General features: G+C 43.8%; 1 pseudogene; it reads right to left on the reverse strand.

The window, feature by feature from the left end:
* Positions 1-20281, reverse strand: part of LOC114042166 — a 22226-nt pseudogene extending 1945 nt beyond the window's left edge.
* Positions 20282-20878: the final 597 nt, after the last annotated feature.

The raw sequence follows: 20878 nt of genomic DNA on the forward strand, positions 1-20878 counted from the left end.
ATTGATGACATTCATAAGGTTTCTCTCCAGTGTGGATTCTCTGATGTTTAGCAAGTTTGGAGTTCAGTCTGAAAGCCTTCCCACATTGATCACATTCATAAGGTTTCTCTCCAGTGTGGATTCTCTGATGTAGAGCAAAATGAGCCCTGTGTTTGAAAGCCTTTCCACACTGATTACATTCATAAGGTTTCTCTCCACTGTGGATTTTCTGATGTTTAGCAAGCTTGGAGCTCAGTCTGAAAGCCTTTCCACATTGGTTACATTCATAAGGTTTCTTTCCAGTATGAATTCTCTGATGTGCAGTAAGATCAGAGTTTCTTCTAAAAGCCTTTCCACATTGATTACATTCATAAGGTTTCTCTCCAGTGTGGATTCTCTGATGTAATGCAAGGTTGGAGTTCAGTCTGAAAGCCTTTCCACATTGATTACATTCGTAAGGTTTCTCTCCAGTGTGGATTCTCTGATGTGCAACAAGATTGGTGCTGCAACTGAAAGCCTTACCACACTGATTACATTCATAAGGTTTCTCTCCAGTGTGGATTCTCTCATGCACAGCAAGATCAGAGCTTCTTCTAAAACTCTTTCCACATTGGTTACATTCATAAGGTTTTTCTCCAGTGTGGATTCTCTGATGTAGAGCAAGTTTGTAATTCAGTCTGAAAGCCTTTCCACATTGATAACATTCATAAGGTTTCTCTCCAGTGTGGATTCTCTGATGTGCAACAAGATTGGTGCTGCAGCTGAAAGCCTTTTCACATTTATCACATTCATAAGGTTTCTCTCCAGTGTGGATTCTCTGATGTGCAGCAAGATTAGAGCTTCTTCTAAAAGCCTTTCCACACTGATTACATTCATAAGGTTTCTCTCCAGTGTGGATTCTCAGATGTACAGCAAGTTTGTAGTTCAGTCTGAAAGCCTTTCCACATTGATCACACTCATAAGGTTTCTCTCCAGTGTGGATTCTCTGATGTAGAGTAAGATGGCTTTTAAATCTGAAAGCATTCCCACACTGATTACATTCATAAGGTTTCTCACCAGTGTGGATTCTCTGATGTTGAGTAAGTTTGGAGCTCTGTGTGAAAGCCTTTCCACATTTATCACATTCATAAGTTTTCTCTCCAGTGCGAATTCTCTGATGTACAGCAAGATGAGAACTGCAACTGAAAGCGTTCACCCATTGATTACATTCATAAGGCTTCTGGCCAGTGTGAATTCTCTGATGTACAATGAAGGGTGAATGTTCACTAAAAGCTTTACCACATTCATGACACTCATGTGGTTTCACTCCAGGATTAATTTTTTGAAGGTAAATAAGGGATGACTGTTGACTCAACACTTTCCCACAATGATCATAAGGTTTCTCTCCTGTGTGGATTCTGTGAAATACAGCACAGATTTGTCTCCTAGTGAAGTCACAGGGACCTTCACTCACGTGGTTTTGCTCATAAGTTTGTTCCACAGAAATGCTTAGTTTTGCAGAAGTCTCTTTCATTTCAGGTCTAACCTCTCCTTCTGCAAGAAACAAACAATAAAACATATATACAGAGACACATGTACACATATACATAATTATAATTCCTTCTCTCCATTGGGATAAAGTAAACTACCTGATCTACATCCTATTTTCCCAGGCAAGAGAAAAGTCTTCAAAGTTAACTGGACAGAATCAATCATTTGAAACTGCCATTAACTCACATCTGCAGGATGCTTAATTTACAAAGAACTTCATTCATAATTACTTCAGATCTTCACAACACAGCTCCAACAAAGGCAAGCCAAGCATTTTCATCACATTCACAAGTCAGGCCATGAGCTTAGTATGGCTGAGTAACCTAAACAAAATCCCTGCAGCTGAGACAAGAAGTCCAACTCTGGAAATGGGCACGCTCTGTCCATGGTACTAGATGGCCTTTCTCCATTGCACATTCTTTTGGTTTTGTTCATTTTTAAGAAAAATGATTTTATTATTTAATGTTGACTTGTTATCGCTCTCTCTTTGGGTTCACACTGAGACTCCTATTCACTGAGACTCAACAATATTGAAATTAGGACAATTAATAACCCTACAATGGTGAAAAAAGGAGTCAATCAATGTGGCAAACTTTATTATTTTTTTTTTGGCGAGGCAATTGGGGCTAAGTGACTTGCCCAAGGTCACACAGCTAGTACGTGTCAAATGTTTGGTCTGAGGCCGGATTTGAACTCAGGTCCTCCTGACTTCAGGGTCGATGCTCTATCCACTGCGCCACCTAGCTGCCCCTGTGGCAAACTTTATTGTCACCTCATTTTAAGAAACTGCCACAAACACTGCCAACCTTGAGCATCCACTACCTTAATCAGTCAACAGCCATCAAAACTGGACCAGAGCCTCTACCAGCAGCCAGATTAAGACTCACTGAGGAGAGGTGGAGCCAAGATGGTGGAGTAAAGGCAGTCCCACAAACTCATCCAAAGACCTTTAAAATATGACTCTAAACAAATTCTAGAGCAGCAGGACTCACAAAAAGACAGAATGAAACAGATTTCCTGCCCAAGCCAACTTGGACGGTCAGCAGGAAGGGGCTGCTGCACCAGGGTGAGAGAGGAGTGTGGTCCAGTGTAGGCCATTCCAGCGCAAATGGGGCCCAGCAAAGTGGAAGCAGGCCTCAACGAGACTGAATCACTGGCAGCAGTGGCCGTTTCTGGACCTCTCAGCTCACAGATGCCAAAAACAACTTAGAAGGTCAGCAGGAAAGGTCCATCGCATCTGGGTGAGAGTAGAACATAGTCCAGTGCAGGTCATGCTAGTACAACCTCAGCCCCAGCCCCAGCATATCAGGAGCAGGCCTTGGGAGGGACTGAATCAGCAGGAGCAATGGCAGTAGCTGCTTCTCAGCCCACAGACAGCAAGGGGGTCAAATGAGTGGTCAGAAGGAGATTATAGAGGTCTTTTTTTGCTAGCACTGAGGCACTCTGTTGCTTTTCCCATACTTGGATCCAGGTTACAGTCCTGGGTAGCAGTCCCAGGATAAGGAGGAGTGTTGGCATAGCATAGCTTGCAGCCACAGTAGAGAGGGAACTCTCTTCACACTTCCAGGGCAGAAAAGAGTGCTTGTGGTTACTCACAGACCAGAGCATAGGCCAGGAGAGTAGTAAACATGTTCTCCTTAGATCATACCACTTTGGAAGAACTGAAAACTTACAGATCCCTAGAAATATCTCTGAAAACAACTACACAAAACCCCTGAAGCTTGGGACAGTGCATCCTCCAACCTGAAAGCAGAGCCCTACCTTAACAAAGAGTTAAAAAGTAAAAAAAAAAAATAGGATGGGAAAATGAGCACACAACATGTTACTACAGTGAGAAGGAAGATCACAACACATACTCAGAAGAAGACAACAAAGTCAAAGCACCTACATGCAAAGCCTCCAAGAAAAATATGACTTGATCTCAGGCCATGGAAGAGCTCAAAAAGGATTTTGAAAATCAAGGAAGAGAGATAGAGGAAAAATTGGGGAGAGAAATGAGAGTGATGCAAGACAATCATGAAAAATGAGTCAACAGCTTGGTAAAGGAGACACAAAAAAATACTGAAGAAAATAACACCTTAAAAACCAGACTAGGCCAAATGGTAAAAAAGGTCCAAAAAGCCAATGAGGAGAAGAATGCCTTAAAAAGCAGAATTGACCAAATGGAAAAGGAGGTGCAAAAGCTCACTGAAGAAAAATAATACCTTAAAATTTAGAATGGAGCAAATGGAAGGTAATGACTTTATCAGAAATCAAGAAGCAATAAAATAAAACAAAACAAAACAAAAGAGTGAAAAATAATAGAAGACAATGTGAAATATCTCATTGGAAAAGCAACTAACCTTGAAAATAGACCCGAGAGAGAGAATTTTAAAATTATTCAACTACCTGAAAGCCACGATAAAAAAAAAAAAAAGAGCCTAGACATCATCTTTCAAGAAATTATCAAGGAAAACTGCTCTGATGTTCTAGAACCAGAGGGTAAAATAGAAATTGAAAGAATCCACTGATCACCTCCTGAAAGTGACCCCAAAAGGAAAACTCCCAGCAATATTAGAGCCAAATTCCAGAGTTCCCACAGCAAGGAGAAAATATTGCAAGTGGCCACAAAGAAACAATTCAGGTATCATGCAACCACAGTCAGGATAAGACAAGATTTAGCAGCTTCTACATTAAAGGATCAGAGGGCTTGGAATATGATATTCCAGATGGCAAAGGAGCTAGGATTACAACCAAGAATCTCCTACCCAACAAAACTGAGTATAATCCTTCAGGAGAAAAAAATAGACATTCAATGAGATAGAGGACTTTCAAGCATCCTTGATGAAAACTCTAGAGCTGAAGAGAAAATTTACTTTCAAATACAAGACTCAAGAGAAGCATAATAAGGTAAATAGGAAAAGGAAATCATAAGGGACTTAATAAGTTTAAACTGTTTACATTCCTACATGGGAAGATGATATTTGTAACTCATAAGACCATTATTAGGGTAGTTAGGAGTATATATAGACAGAGGGCAGAGATGTGAGTTGAATATGAAGGGATGCTATATAAAAAATAAAATTGAGGGGTGAGAGAGGAATGTACTTAGAGAAAGAGAAAGGGAGAGGTAGAATGGGGTAAATTATCTCACATAAAAGAGGTAAGAAAAAGCTTTTATAGTAGAGGGGAGAAGGGGAAGGGGGAGAGAGTGAACCTACTCTGATCATAATTAGCTCAAAGAGGGACTGATATACACAGTTAATTTGGTATAGAACTCTATCTTATCCTATAGGAAAATAGGAGGGAAAGGGAATAAGAGAAAAGAGGGGTGATAAAAGGGAGGGCAGATTGGGGAGGGGTAGTCCAAATCAAACACTTCTAAGGGACAGGGTGAAAGCAGAGAATAGAACAAACAGTGGTGGTGATGGGATAGAGGGAAATACAGTTAGCCATAGCAACTGTGAAAAAAATTTTGAAGCAAGTTTCTCCGATAAAGGCCTCATTTCTCGAACATATTGAGAATTGAATCAAATTTATAAAAATAAGAGCCATTTACCAATTAATCAATGATCAAAGGATATGATCAATTTTCAGATGAAATAATCAAAGCTATCTATAGCCATATGAAAAAATACTCTAACTCACTATTAATTGGAGAAATTAAAACAATTCTGAGGTACTATCTCATACCTATCAGTTTGGCTAATAGGACAGAAAAAGGTAAATGACAAAGATTGGAAAGGATGTGGAAAAATGAGACATTAATGCACTATTGGTGGAGTTGTGAACTGATTCAACCATTCTGTAGAGCAATTTGGAGCTATGCACAAAGTGCTATAAAACCACGCATATCCTTTGACCTAGCAATACTACTACTAAGTTTGTACCCAAAAGAGATTAAAAAAAAAGGAAAAGGACCTATATGTAGAAAAGTATTTGTAGCAGCTCTTTTTGGGGTGCAAAGATTTAGAAATTGAGGAGATGCCCATCAACTGGAAAGATTTCAACAAGCTATGATATGTGATGATGATGGAATACTACTGCAGCATAAGAAACGATTAGCAGGATGCTTTCAGAAAAACCTGGAAAGACCTGGATAGGTTGATGCAAAGGGAAATGTACTTTGTACAAAGTAACTGCAGTATTGTAAGGTGATCAGCTATGAATGATGTAGCTATTCTCAGAAATACAATAATGCAAGACAATTCTGACTATCTCCAGAGAAAGCACTGATGGTGTCTGAATACAGATTGAAGCAGACTTTTTTTTAACTTTATTTTTTTTCTATGTTTTCTTTCACAACATAACTAATATGGATATGTTTTTCATGACTACATATGTATAACCTATATCGAACTGCTTGACTTCTCATTGAGGGTGGGGTGGGGAGGGAGGAAGGGAGAGAATTTGGAACTGAAAGTTTTAAAAAATAAGTGTTAAAAATTGTTTTTACATGTAACTGGGGGAAAATAAAAAGAAAATACTACAAAAAATGATTAAGACTCACTGAAGGCTCAGATGATAGCATTTATTAGCAATAAAATATTTTTAAGTGAAAGTATGTACATTTTTTAGACAAAATAATATGGCACATGTAATAGACAATAGATATTGTAAACATAACTTTTATATGCACTGAGAAACCAAAAAATTCAGTTGACTCACTCGACTGCAGTATTCACTTTACTGTGGTGCTGCTCTAGAACCAAACCTACAATGTCTCTGAGGTGTGTCTGAGATTCTTCTCATTCTTGTTTTGACTTTGACTCTTTCCTCCCTAATTCTGCCCTCCTCCTTAAACTATTACTAGCCTCACTCCTTGAGTTCCCTCATATTCCATTGAACTACATGTCTCTTCATTCCCAAACACTCTCCTTTCCCTGGATCAGCTAAGAGTGAGGCTCCTGATCTGCTCCTTCTTCTCAACCATCTCCATGTTTGTAGGCCACGTTGGCAGCTCCTTGACAGCAGGGACTGGCTTTCCCCTTCCTAAAGCTTAGCGAGGTGCCTAGAAAACCGGAGGTGCTTCATCTATGCTTAGTGACTGATGACGGGGCCCAGGGCTGACACCAGGCCCCACGGTCTACCTCAGTCCCTGTATTCTGGTATCTGTCTTAGTTGGCCAATGCAGGTTCTGGCCTCAGCCCAGTTTCTGGCCCTTTCCTGCACTTCATCTCCTATATTAAGTGGTCTTTGTGTCTAGTTCTAATCATGTTGGAACCTGACCAGATCCACAGTGAAGATCACAGAGACTTCTTTCTAGGCTCCTGAAACATCTAATGCTATGGGACATCTGGGAGTTTCTGCCTCCCATTTCCCCAAACTGAGAGTGGCTGTCAACTCAATGAATCTGGCCAATGATTCTCCAAGAATGGGTCAAAGATTGAGCCTCAGAGATCAGGGGAGGGACAGAGGTTGATAATTTATGTAAAGCACAGCCTTGGGTTAATTCTACTTTGTGACTACATAGATGCTGCTGAATGGAGAGGAAGAAAATCATAAAACCAGGCTGCCTGGGTCCACTACACGTTTAGCCTCACTTTTAGCCATCTCAGTGTGGCCCTCACTATGGCAAGGCCATCCTAAGACATCTCCCTAACTGACTCCCTTGGGGCAGCTAGGTGGTGCAGTGGATAGAGAAGTGGTCAGGAAGACTCAAGTTGAAATCCAGTCTCAGACACTTCCTAGGCGGTGTGACCCTGAGCAAGTCATTTAGGCCTGTTGGCCTCACTTTCCTCATCTGTAAAATGAGCCTGAAATGCAAATGGCAAACCACTCCAATATCTTTGCCAAGAAAACCCAAAATGGGATCATGAAGGGTCAGAAATCTCTGAAATGACTGAACAACAACATAACTGACTCACCATCCCATTCACCACGGCAGCTTTTCCAGTTCTTTTCATTCTTTCCCAACCCTCCTTTATTGCTTGCTCTCACTCTCCACCCACACCCCCCCAACTAAGCAGAGAAATTTGCCTCATATTTCACTGAAAAAAATTGGATATTTATCAAGAGCTATCTTATCTTCATCTCTCTTAAATCAAGTGTATTTTTTTTTCCTTGTTGATGCCACTATCAGATGGAATGGTCTCTCTCTGCTTGCTAATGCAAACTCACTACTGGTGTCTCCAACTCCTTTCCTTTGCTTCCTCTGAAATTCTCTACAGTTTAGCTCCCGATGTCATTGTTCATCTGAAAGTAATTTCTGCAAAATTACCAAAAATCTCCAAGTTGCTAAATCCACTGGCCCTTTATTTATCCTCATCCTTCTTGACCTCTCTGCAGCTTTTGACACAGGCAGTCTCCCTTCTCCCACTCTCTCTCTCTCTCTCTATGTCTCTGTCTCTCTCTGTTTCTGTGTGTGTGTGTGTGTGTGTGTGTGTGTGTGTGTGTGTGTGTGTGTGTCTTTCTCTCTCTGGGGTTTAATTCCACTCCTCTCCTGGTTCTCCAAACTAAACTCATTCTCTTTCCCCCAAGCCCTTCCATCTTCCTATTTTCCTAATGGTCTCCAAGACCTCCTTTCAATACTATAGGTGGATAAGTAGTGTCATGCACCCCTCCCTGACTCTCACACATTCACACTCCTGACCCCCATATTCAATCTGCTACAAAGTCCTGTGATTCCACCTAGGTGACATCACTCCCATTCACCCCCTTCTATCCCAACACTGCCACTGTCTTGGGTCAGGCCCCAGTCACCTCACACCTGAGGTATTACAAGAACCTGCTGCTTGGCCCAGCTGCCTCAAGTCTCCCCCCACTCCAGTCATTCCTCCACCCATTTGTCAAAGTTCATCTTCCTAAACTTTTGATTGACTGTGTCACCATGTTCTCAACAACCTGCTATGGCTCCCTAGGGAAAGGATCAAATACAAAATCCTCTCTTGAGCTGTCAATCATCTGCCCCTTTCCCACTCTTCCAGTCTTCTTTCACCTTATATCCCCACCAAATATGCTATACTCCAGCACTATGAGCCTCCCTTCTCTTCTGTGAACAGGACACTCCATCCTGACTCCACAGGCTTTCCTCACCATCCTGTGCCTAGAATGCTCACGCTGGCTTCCCTGAAGCCCCAGCTGGAGCCCCCCTTCCACAATAAGCCTTTCCAGTCCTTCTTCCCTGTTGTGCCTTCCTCTCAATGAGCTCCAATTTGTCCTGTCCAGAACGTGTTTCTCCATTGTTGTTGGCATATTGCCTGCACCGCGTGCCCCGCCCTGTCTGTGAGCTCCAAGGACAGCAGGGGATGTTCCTTCTATCTCTATATCCATGGTGCTTAATAGAGGATCTGGCACACAGCAGGCACTTATTAAATGTTCATTGATTGGAAGAAAGTCTAAGAAAGAGCCCATGTTGGAAAGCCTAACACCTTTTTACACTTTCAGGGAAGTTCCTATCCCCTAATTCCAAACCATGACTTTTTATAGGATCAGAGATTTATCCCTGGAAGAGCTTAAAGGCCGTGGTGTCTAATTCCCTCATTCTACACATGGGGAAACTGAGGCTCAGAGGTTCTTTGACTTCTCCAGGGTCCCATTGCTAAAAAGTGTCTAAAAAAGAATTCCAAGTCAGGTCTTCCTGCCCCCAAATCTAGCACTTGCTTCGTCACCACACTTAGAAGCCTCTTGCAATCCCAGCTCTCACACACCTGCTTTCACCTCACTCACCTGGACAGCAGCTCCTCAGGCCTTCTCGCTCCAGCAGCCACGGTGCTTCCCTTTCCTCCAAATAAGAGATCAAATCTTCTCTGGGAACTGGCAGCCCTGGGCATGGGGAATCAGGGATGAGGATAGAGAAAACAGTGTGCATACAGAGTTACTGCATTTTGAGAATCACTCCATCATGTTCACACATATCTGGCTTCTTCTCCCATTAATGCTTGTAATGCCAGGAGCCCAAAATAGGATATGCCCCATCAGGCTTGGAGAACCAGCTTTGGCCCTGTCCCCTACCCTGCTCCTCACTCCCTGAAACCTATAAACACCTTGGTACTGTTCATTCAGGGAGTCTTTGCTTCTTCTGGTGAGATTCTCCTGCTGGGGAACTCAATGAACCTTACTTAGTCCAAATTATGATTCTTGGCCAGTCTGTTATTCCTGCCATTGACAGGGGCTTACAAACAAGGAGCACTGGATGGTTCCCAGGACTCCTTAAGTGAGGTTTCCACAGCATTTATTTTTGGGAGCTTTGGGGAGAGGTGGGGGAGAAGATCATGGAGCCAATTAGGAATCAGAAAATTTGGTCTTGGCAAACCTTCTTCATAGAACGATGGACTCACTGCAAAGTTTCCATTATCTAGAAATTAGAGGCAGTTGGTAGTACAGTGGAGAGAGCCCTGGGCCTGGAGTCAGGGATGCCAGGGTTCAAATCCCGCCTCAGGAAGTTACTAGCTGTGTGCCTCTGGAAAAGTTACTTAACCTCTGTTTGCTTCAGTTTACTCAAATGTCAAATGGGGATAATAATATCACCTAATGACATAATATTGTAAAGGAAGTACTTAGCACAACAGCTGGTGAACAGCAGGTGAATAGAAAGGCTTATTCCCTTCCTGTCTTTCCCACCATCTGTGCTGGAATGGGGGCACTGTAAAGGAAGATTCAGGACAAACCTGCCATAGCAGGCACAAGGAGGCGCTGTGAGCTGCAAATTGAGGCTTCTTAAGAAGAAAGTTCCCAACAGTAGGGCCATCCCAAAGAGGAAGGGGTCACAAGGAAAAGCCACCTGAGCAGTTTCCAGAGACTTGGTAGACAAAATTCATGTCCAGGGAGAGGCTGGACCACATAATGTGGGATTACTTCCACACCTGAGATCCTTCAACATTGATCTGATCTTTGACCTCAAGCTACCTAGGATTGGCAAGAGACAGCTTCAGGAGCAACCAGGAAACCTCCAGGTTCTCTTCACACAGTGTACTGACCTTTTATAGGAAAACCAGGCAGCAGGGGACCCTGTCTCTTGGACACAGGAGACCAGCACTTTTCCCTTCTAGTAAATGAGAAATGGAGTGGCCAGGGGATGTGTCCTTACCCAGCGACAGCAGATTCCAGGTATTTTCCAGCATGACCTCCTTATATAACTCCTTCTGAGGATAGTCTAAGAGGCCCCACTCCTCTGGGGTGAAGGTCACAGCCACATCCTGGAATGTCACCAACTCCTAAACCATCAAAAGTCACAAAATTTAGAGTTGAAAGAGACTCCAGAATTCCTGTAGTCTAACCTTTATCATGTGAGGGGAGGAAACTGAGGCACAGGAAGGGGGATTACCCTTAGGTGGTCAGAGTCAACACTTGAAACCATTGTCATTAAGAGCCCAATGGAATACTGAGAAAAGCATTCAATATGGGCAGTTGGAATAAAGATGAGAAATGTCTTACTATGGAGTGTGTCTCCCTATGGAATCTGGGACAAAGTATGTGTTTTATCTGTGAGGTAGGAGGATCTGTGGAGGAGAAAGAGAGAAGATGATGTGAAATTCCTTCCTTATTAGAACTGATAAAAGCAATGTTATAAAGAAAATTCTGTGGGGAGTTTCTGAGAAGCGTACAAGTACAGTGTATTCAGGGGCATAGGGGGTGGAATTTATGTGATTATAGAAAACAGAGAGGGAAAAGGAGAGATCTAGTTTATTTCCTGAGAAGCTAAAATAAAGTCGTATGTAGAAAAACCATGAAAAGGCTTCTAGAGACACACTAATTACAATCTGGACTGAACTGAGGGCTATGAGACTTTCCAACCAAGGGAAGGAGCATTATCTCTTGTTACATTGAGGGCTTGAGGCTGCCCTGGGTACGATGTGTCATGCCCATAACATCCTATTCCTTTGCTTTGTGATTGCTTTCATTTGTCAGTTGCATATATTTCTTTATGATAATATTTAGTTACACAGTTGGTCATTTTTGTGGTTCTTTGTGCTCAAAGAGGACCAAAATGACATCACTACATCAGGGTCAGTGTGTCTGACTATGGATGATCAGACTAGTAGAGCCCAGAAGGCTCCACCACAGGTGGGGCACAAAGAGTCCATGTGAACATTTGGGCTGGAGAAGGCTCTGAATTTGCACATCTCACCATTCTTTTGAGCTACTGTCATTCTGCTTTGCTCACACAGCACAGCACATTCTCTGATGTGGGCACACCATGCTGGGTGGTCCTTTGCCAGGGTCTCCCATGTCTCACAATTGATTACAAAGCTCTTCAGAGAGACCTTGGGAAAGTCCTTGTATCACTTCTTGTGAGCACCCTCTTTGCATGAGTTCTCTGTAAAATAATCTTTTAGGCAAACATAGTTTTGGCATTTGAACAACACAGCCAGCCCACCAGAGCTGTGGTCTCTGCAGTACAGTATGAATGCTAGGCAATTTAGCTTGAGAAATGACCTCAGTGTCTGGTATCTTAACCTGCCAGGTGATCTTCAGAATCTTCCTAAGACAATTCAAATGGAAGGGATTCAGTTTCCTCCCATAGCAATGGTATACTGTCCAGGTTTCACAGGCATACAACAATGAGGTCAGCACAATGGCTCTGTAGGCCTTCAGTTTGGTACTCAGTCTAATACCTCTTCTCTCCCATGCTTTCCTTCAGAGTCTCCCAAACACTGAGCTAGCTCTGGCAATGTGTGTGTCAATGACATCAATGTGTACCTCCCCAGAAAGTACACTGCCAATGTTAGTGAACTCATCCACAGCATTCAATACTTCTCCATTTGCTATAATCAATGGTTCTGTATATGGATGGTGTGGTGGGGGATATGGAGCACCTGTGTTTTCTTGGTGTTAATTGTTAGGCCAAAATTAGCACAAGCAGCAGAGAATTAATCCTTACTTTCCTTGATATGCTGCATTGAGTGCACAATCATCTGCAAACTAAAAGAAATCAAGCACCAACACTCCCACTTTAGTCTTGACTTGTAGCTTTTTCAAGTTGAAGACTTTACCATCAGTGTGGTAGCTAACCTTGATGCCCTGTTCATCTTCATTGAAGGTGTTTGACAACGTGGCTGAAAACATCATGTTAAAAAGCATGGGACAAGTCACTTAACCCCATTACCTAGCAAAAAAACAAAAACAAAACAAAAAATGAGGCAGCTAGGTGGCACAGTGGATAGAGCTCTGGCCTTGGAGTCAGGAGGACCTGAGTTCAAATCCAGCCTCAGACACTTGACACTTACTAGCTGTGTAATCCTGGACAAGTCACTTAACCCCATAGCTTAGCAAAGAAACAAAAAACCAAAACAAATAAAAAGCATGGGAGCAAGCACACAGCTTTGTTTCATTCCCTTGGTGACTGGGAAAGCACAAGAGCATTGTCCATTAACCAGAACCTGGGCAAGCATGCTGTCATGAAATTGACGGACAATGCTGATGACCTTCTCTGGACAAAATTTTCCATAAGCCCTCATGATTAACAGTATCAAAGGGCTTGGTCAGATCTACACACGATGCACGAAGACTTCTGTTCTCCTCCTAGCATTTCTGCTAGAATTGTTGGGCAGCAAACACCATATCAACCATTCCTTGGTCCTTTCTGAAGCCACACTGGCTCTCAGGTAGATAATGATCTTCCAGGTGAAGGATCAGCCTATTAAGGAGGAGTTTGGCAAGAATCTTGCTAGTAGTGACTAAGAGAGAGACCCCTCTGTGATTGCCAGGGGACAGTCCATTTCTTTTACCTTTATAGAGAGGGACAATGGAGGCAGCCTTGAACTGCTGGGGGATAACCTCCTCTTGCCATATAACCTGGAAAATTTCAGTCAGCTTTTGTATGAGTAGTGGACCCCCCACCTTGTAAATCTCAGCTGGAATAGAATCAGCACCAGGTGCTTTGCCACACAAAAGGAGCCTAATGCCATTCAATACCTGTTCTTCAGTTGGAACTTCAGCTAGGGAGGGATTGACTTCAACCTGAGGTAAATGGTCATTGGCTTCAGCATTGATTGATGATGGTCTATTGAGAATATTATGGAAGTATTCAGCCCATCTCTCTAGGATTATGTTCTCATCACTAATCAATGTGGCTCCATCAGCACTGAAGTAGTTAAGATACACCACAGGTCTTTGGCCCATAAATAGCCTTCAGGGCATCATAAAAGCATGTTGAATTGTTACTATCAGCATAAAACTGAATTTCATCTGCCTAAGAAGGCCAAGAATCCTGCATCTCTCTAAGCTTCACTTGTACTTTACTTTTGATGGAATTAAATGCTACCTTCTGAGAGATTGATGACTATCCTGCTGGTAAACCCTGTGGAGTTCTCGTTTTTCATTTAGCAGCTTCTAAATTTCCCCATCATTTTCGTCAAATCAGTCTTGATGTTTGTGAGTATTCTGACCCAGATGAGCAAATGCGGTGCTGTACACCAAATCTCTGAAAGCTACCCACTCCTTTTCTGCTCCACTGTTGCCAACTGTGTGTTGGCTCAACTTAACTTTCAAGTTAGCAACAAATTGTTCCCTCCCAGAGGAGAGCTCTGCTCTGTTGCCATTAATTCTTCTGGTAGTCATTTTGCCTTGGGGTCACTGCTTTTGTTGAATGCAAATACTTAGCTTGGAGACGATAAGTCTCTGATCAGTCCAGCACTCTGCACCACACATCGCCTTTGTCACTCTCACATCCTGTCTGTCTCTTCTCCTTACGATCATATAGTCTGTTAGATGCCAATGTTTGCTTTGAGGTTGCATCCACCAAGTTTTATTGCATTTAGGTAAATGGAAGACAGTGTTGGTGATGAGAAGGTCATGACATGCACAAGTCTTCAGTAGTAAGTGACCACTGCTGTTGCTGTTTACAACTCCATTTCTCTCAAAGACTCCCTGCCAAGTCTGGGAGTCTGAGCTTACTCTAGCATTAAAGTCACCCAGAATTATAAGTTTGTCCTCTTTTGACACATTGATGGTGAGGGTCTCCAGGTCCTCATAAATTTTTTTCTTTGACCTCATCAGGGTTCATCACAGAAGGAGCACAGGTACTGATGATGGTAGTGTAATGTTTTCCTGCAAGTGGCAATCACATTGTCATGAGCCCGTCGTTTACTCCTTTTGGTAGGCATACAAGCTTGTTGACTAGAGTAGTTTTGACTGTAAAACCTACACCAGCTTCACAGCACTCCCCTTCACTGCAGCCACTCCAGAAAAACATGTATCTAGCTCAGACTTCAGTGAGCTGCCTCCATTTCCAGCCTTGTTTCACTTGGGGCTGCTATTTGGCTCTGATCCCTGCTAAGTTCTCTTCCAACAAGAACTGTTGATCTCACAGGTCTACTGGGTTTTGTGTTGTCTATAAGTATGTGCACATTCCATGGGCTGATTGATGGTGAATGGAATCATCTTTACAGATGTTTTAGTATGTTTTGGGGGGTTTGACCATAGGGTGGGATCCCCACCTGCTGTGGTAATGAGGCCAGGGCTGGGTAAGCAGACAATTTTTAGGGCACCTTTTCTAGCCCCTTCCTCACAGCAGGAGGTGAGTGGTATGATCCTTAAAAGGCTGCTCAGACACCCAAGGAGCTGCCAAATCCAACTGCTGCTTCCAGTGAGAAGATGACCCTATGGCCTGGGCCACCTGGGTGCAGCATTGTGACTCCAGCTCCCAGTGTCTCCTCACCTCCTGCTTTGTCACTTGCCTGTCACCATGGGACTTAATGATAAAATAGTATGAGTGATGTCTTTAGATTCATATATAAATTGGATTTAAGGGAGACAGAGTTGCACAAAATCATGAGCCTTACTCTCTTCTCCAGAGTCATCACAATCCAGTAGCAGGACAGAATCAAGATGACTGGTGATGGCACAAGATGCAGTGGATGACCTTGGTGTCTTTGCCCATTCCACTAAAAGTCTTCACATGCTTGGGGTAGATACCCCCCCCAACTCACCAATGGATTTGATCTGGTTTAGCTGGTCTGCCAAAATAATTGGACAGGATGTGGCTGTGCATGCTACAGCTTCTTGGAGCCACAGGTGAGAGCTGGGTGGATCGGGTGAACGCCAGAGATGGAAAGCAGCCCTGGAAAGGGCTCAGCAGCCCTCACACTGGAGATACTTCCCTGAACACACCATAAACCCCAAACTGTGAGTAAGGTTGCCAAGTATCACCATTATCATTTGCTATTGTACTAGAAATACCAGCTATAGTAGTAAGAGAAGAAAAATAAATGGAAGGATTTAGAATAAGCAGTGAGAAAACAAACCTATCACTCTTTGCAGATGATATCATGATACACATAGAAAATCCTAGAGAATCAACTCAAAAACTAACTGAAATAATTGACAACTTTAGCAAAGTTGCAAGATACAAAATAAATCTATATAAATCATCAGTATTTCTATATATTACCAAGAAATCCAGCAGCAAAAGACAGAAAGAGAAATTCCATTTAAAATAACTGAGGACAATATAAAATACCTGGGATTCTACCTTCCAAGACAAACCAGAAACCATAAGAACACAAATAAACATTTTCACACAAAGTCAGATCTAGACAAGTGGAAAGATATGAACTGCTCATGGGTAGGCTGAGCCAATATAATAAAAATGACAATTCTTCCTAAATTAATCTACTTATAAAAGGGGTAATTTTGGTTGCATTAAATTAAAAAGGGTTTTTGCAGAAAAAAATTAATGCAACGAAGATTAGAAGGAGAGCTGACAACTGGGGGAAAAATTGCAGCAAGTATCTCTGATAAAGGCCTCATTTCTCAAACATGTAGAGAACTGAGTCAAATTTATAAGAATACAAGTCATCACCCAATTGATAAATGGTCAAAGGGTAGGAACAGACAGGTTTTGGATGAAAAAATCAAAGCCATTTATAGTCATATAAAAATGCTCTAAAGCCCTATTGATTAGAGAAATGCAAATTAAAATAACTCTGAGGTGCCACCTCACATCTATCAAATTGGCTAATAAAACAGAAAAGGAAAATGATAAATACTTTAGTTTTCCTAAACTGGGACACTAATGCACTATTGGTGGAGTTGTGAACTGATCCAACCATTCTGGAGAGGAATTTGGAACTATACTCAAAAGGCTATAAACTATGCATACCCTTTGACCCAGCAATAACAATAAGTCAGTATCCCAAAGAGATTCAAAAAAGGAAAATGACCTATTTAGGACAAGGGTATTTATAACAGCTCTTTTTGTGGTGGCAAAGAATTGGAAACTGAGGGAATGCCCATTAATTAGAGAATGCCTTTACGAGTTGTAGTATATGATTGCAATGGAATACTATTGTGCTATAAGAAATGACAAGCAGGAAGATTTCAGAAAAACCTAGAAAGATTTACATGAACTGATGCAGAGTGAAGTAAGCAGAACCAGGAGAACCTTGTACACAGTAACAGCAACATTGTATGATGAACAACAGTGAATAACTTAGCTATTCTCAGAGATACCATGATCCAAGACAATCCCAAAGGACTCATGATGAAAAATGCTATCTCCCTTCACAGAAAGAACTAAATGAATCTGAATACAGACCTAAAGCATAATATTTTTCACTTTTTTTCTTTCTTTTTAGTTCAAGTTTTCTTTCGCAAAATGACTAATATGGAAATGCTTTACATGATTGCATATCTATGACTTGTTTCTGCTTGCTTACTATATGCAGGAGGCAGGTAGAGAACTTAGAACTTAGGAATAAAAAATGTTTTATATGTAATTGTGCAAAAGTGAAATAGTATTAGAAAAGACTAATAGCCAACAGCAGCTAGGTGGCCCAGTAGATAGAGCACTAGGCCTGGAGTCAGGAGGATCTGGTTCAAATTTAGCCTCAGACACTTACTAGCAATGTGACGCTGGGCAAGTCACTTAAGCCAGTTTGCCTCAGTTCCTCCTCTGTAAAATGAGCTGGCGAAGGAAATGGAGAACTACTCCAGTACTTCTACTGGAAAGAGTGTCACAAAGAGTCAGACGTGACTGAAACAACTGAAAAACAACAAGTAACCATTCCCCAGAAGATAAAATGGTCAATAGCAACAAAGAATTCTCAAAAGAACTGCCAAGTGTTCCCAACCACATGAAAAAAATGCTCCAAGCCACTAGTAAGAGAAACGTAAATCAAAACAACACTGAGGCTTCATCTCACACTCTGCAAAACTGACAAAAATAGCACCAGTCAATGTTAGAGGGGATTGGGAAGATGGGCACACTAATACAATGTTGGGGGAGCTAGGAAATAGGAGAAGATCATGAAGATCTGAGTTCAAATCCAGCCTCAGACACTTACTAGCTATGTGACCCCAGTTGGTAAGTCATTGAACCTCTGTTTGCCTCAGTTTCCTGAACTGTGAAATAAAGATAAAAAGAACACCTACCATATAGAGTTGTTGTGAAGATGGTCAAGGGTGTATTTTGGGGAGAAAGTAAGTCACTCTGCCTTTGAGTCTGATGTCTCTGAAGAAAACTGAGTGTCTCCTTTAGTACCCCCTTTTCCCCACTATAAAAGAAAACTCCCAGGACTTTGAATAGTTCCCCAAACTCAGCCCATTCCCTATATCCTCTCTAACAAGGGAACATATGCTATATACCATAACAAATGCTAATTAACAGCCAAAGGTACTCTTTCCTTTGGCCTGCCCCAAACAGCTCTGCTAAGGGCCCTTGAACATGTGAACGTGACCCAGAAGCCAACTTAACCCGTTTTCTGGAGTTGCCATATTTTCCAGCAACACCGGACCAGAGTATGCAGGAAGCCAGAACACCCCCAGACCCAGCTCATGGTATTTGGTCCTTTCAATCCTCACTGCCCTCTCAGTGTGCCCTTGGGAGTCAAACCAGCTACCAGACAGGACCAGTCAGTGTGCACCAGACCGATAAACTGTTTATGCAGCTGAGACCCTGGAGGTTCAGTAGAGCATCCTGTCTTCAAGGTCTGCTAGGGAGAGCTTGGCCAAAGAAGCAAAGGGGAGGGGGGAGCAGTTCTGTGGATGTGTGGGGGAGGGGTGCTAGGCATGCATAAAGGAAGCAAAGACAAGACCCCTGCAGAAGAGAGAGGAATGAGGGAAGTGGTCGTCCTTGTGACTCAGGGATCAAAAAGGAAAACTTCAAAAATGAACACGGGAGGGAGGGCAGCAACTAGGATGGGGGGAGGGTAGTAGTTAGTGCTTGTGATGCCAAAGTGCTGAGAATCAGTTCAAAACACAGAAGGAGAGAGTAGGGCAATGTTGTTACTACTGTTTTCAATTCCCTGCCTATTTTTGTAAAGAAACAATCCATAGGTAGGGGATGGCCAGTCTCGTAGACAATCCTATTTGTCTCTGCAAACAGCCTCTTTGGCCTCTGTGGGTCAAGTCTGAGGACAGAGTGCACTCACCTGGGCTGGGGGTCTGCGGCTCCCAGGGGCCATTCCCTCTGGCTCCAGGCTCCCTGCTGGGTCAGGCCTTGGTCCTCTGCAGGTTGAGCTGGGGAGGGAGAAGGATCCCAGGGCAGCAGGCTGGCCTGCAGGGATTTACAGGGGTGAGGCACTGCCCTCAGGGCAGAGACTGCAACCTACAGGCAGGGTCAGGCTTGGAACTGAGATGATTCCACTCTGTCCTACTCCTCCTCTTCTGTCCCCTCCCCTCCCCCATTCTCCTTCAGAGACCCAGGAGGAAGAAGGGGCTTGGGATCCCAGATGGGATGAGACCAGGCACAGCCTCAATGGCTCCTGAATCAGAGCTCTCCCCCCAGGGTGGTCCTCTGCCCTCCCTGCCTCTCCTCTCCCCAACTAACACGCATATTATCTAGACAACAGACTGACTGCTTGACCTAGGGAGGAGGGAAGTTTAGGAAGGTTGGGGATGGCGACAGCTGTGGGATGGAGCCAGCAGGAATGACCAGAGGAAGCCTGAGGATGGGAGACAAAATCCACTCTAGGATTCAGCCCCCTGGCAGGGGCCCTGAGGGCTCTGAAGGAAGAGGGGGAGGGAAGCAGGAGGCCTGGGGAAGGGGAACACAGGTAGGGGCTAGGAAGGAGACATTCTAATCCAGCTCGTGGCAGGGAGGTCAGGGACACTGGAGACACAGAAGGGCTCCAGGTGGACGCTGAGCCTGGGAAAGCACCATGGCTGTGTGCTGGGGAGGCCTCCTGGGACCCTCTGGCAGAAAAGGCTTGGAACCCCCCAGGGGAGAGCTGACACAGGGAGCCAGTGCCTGGGATCTGACAGGGAGGCAGCCCAGGAGCTGGGGGGCCAGGCAGGAGCTGGGGGGGACCAGATACAGTGGGCAGGCAGGAGCTTTGTTTCCTGCATCCAAAGTGGGTCCTCAGGGCAGGGGGTGGGGGAGGGTAGTTGGAGGCTTGGTCTGAAGTTAGAATAACTCAAACCAGCAGGCAGGGAGACAGGATAACTGCGTCCTGATGGGAAGATGGAAAGTACGATTTCTGGGTCCCTGGGTTATAAAGTCTGAATTTTGGGAAAAGGTGACCCAATGGTACGTCTGAGGAGGGTGACCCCAGGCATTTGGGAAGTGATTGGGAGTCTGGAAAGGGTTAGGGACGCGGAGCTTGTCCAGTAGCCAGGCCTGGGCGAGAGCATTGCTCCAGGCAGACCCGGGGGGCACGTACCACAGGGTCAGAGGAGGAGGATGAGACCCAATGGCAGGAACAGGCAGCAGGTCTGTGAGGAGCTGGCTCAGACCTACCCGGGATCTGCACGCACAGCGATGGCATCCAGAAGGCAGAGATCTCAGGTCCAAGAGAAGGCAGCGGAGATCTCAGCTGGGAGGGAGGAAGGCAGAGAAATCTCAGTTCCTAGGGAAGAAGGCAGCCCAGTCTCAGCACAACTTCCAGTTTTCAGCCAGCCCACTCTGGGAGGGTCCTCCCAGCCTCTGCCCAGCCTCTGAGGCCCCCAGGAAGGGCCCTTTCCTCCAATCACACCCAGGGCCAGCAGCTGCAGACCCAGTCTGCCTTTCCTGCCTAAGCCCTGCCCTCCATCACATGGAATGCCTTGGCCACTGGGATGAGCCCTCTCCTGCCCTAGGCTCCTCCCCGGCCTCTAAACTCCGCCCCAGGGCTCTTATTCCACCTGGGCCACCACCCACCAGGCTGGTCATCTCTGAGAGCTCCTCCTCCCCCATCACTCTGCCCCCTGATTCCTTATTGGAGGAAAGATTCGGGACTTTAGGAGGTGGGAGGGGGAGAGCAAGGAAGAGGCAACCTGGAGATTTCCAGGCAAGTAAGTGATTCACAGCAAAACAGAGTTTATTTTCAAAATGGACGTTGTTCACACAATGCCGTCAGTTTGGTTAACACATTGCTCCTGACTTAAATCAGAATGTTTCATGTATTAAAACTATAACATTGTTTATGTTATGTTTCAAATTTTTCTTACTTGGGGTTATGGAGGAAACTGTCATATACGTTATACTTTTATTTGAAAAAAATGATTTCTAGAAGGACATGCAATTGTAACC

The sequence above is a fragment of the Vombatus ursinus genome, unplaced genomic scaffold (genome assembly GCF_900497805.2).
Source record: "Vombatus ursinus unplaced genomic scaffold, bare-nosed wombat genome assembly UNPS02014270.1, whole genome shotgun sequence".
Lineage (NCBI taxonomy): Eukaryota > Metazoa > Chordata > Mammalia > Diprotodontia > Vombatidae > Vombatus > Vombatus ursinus.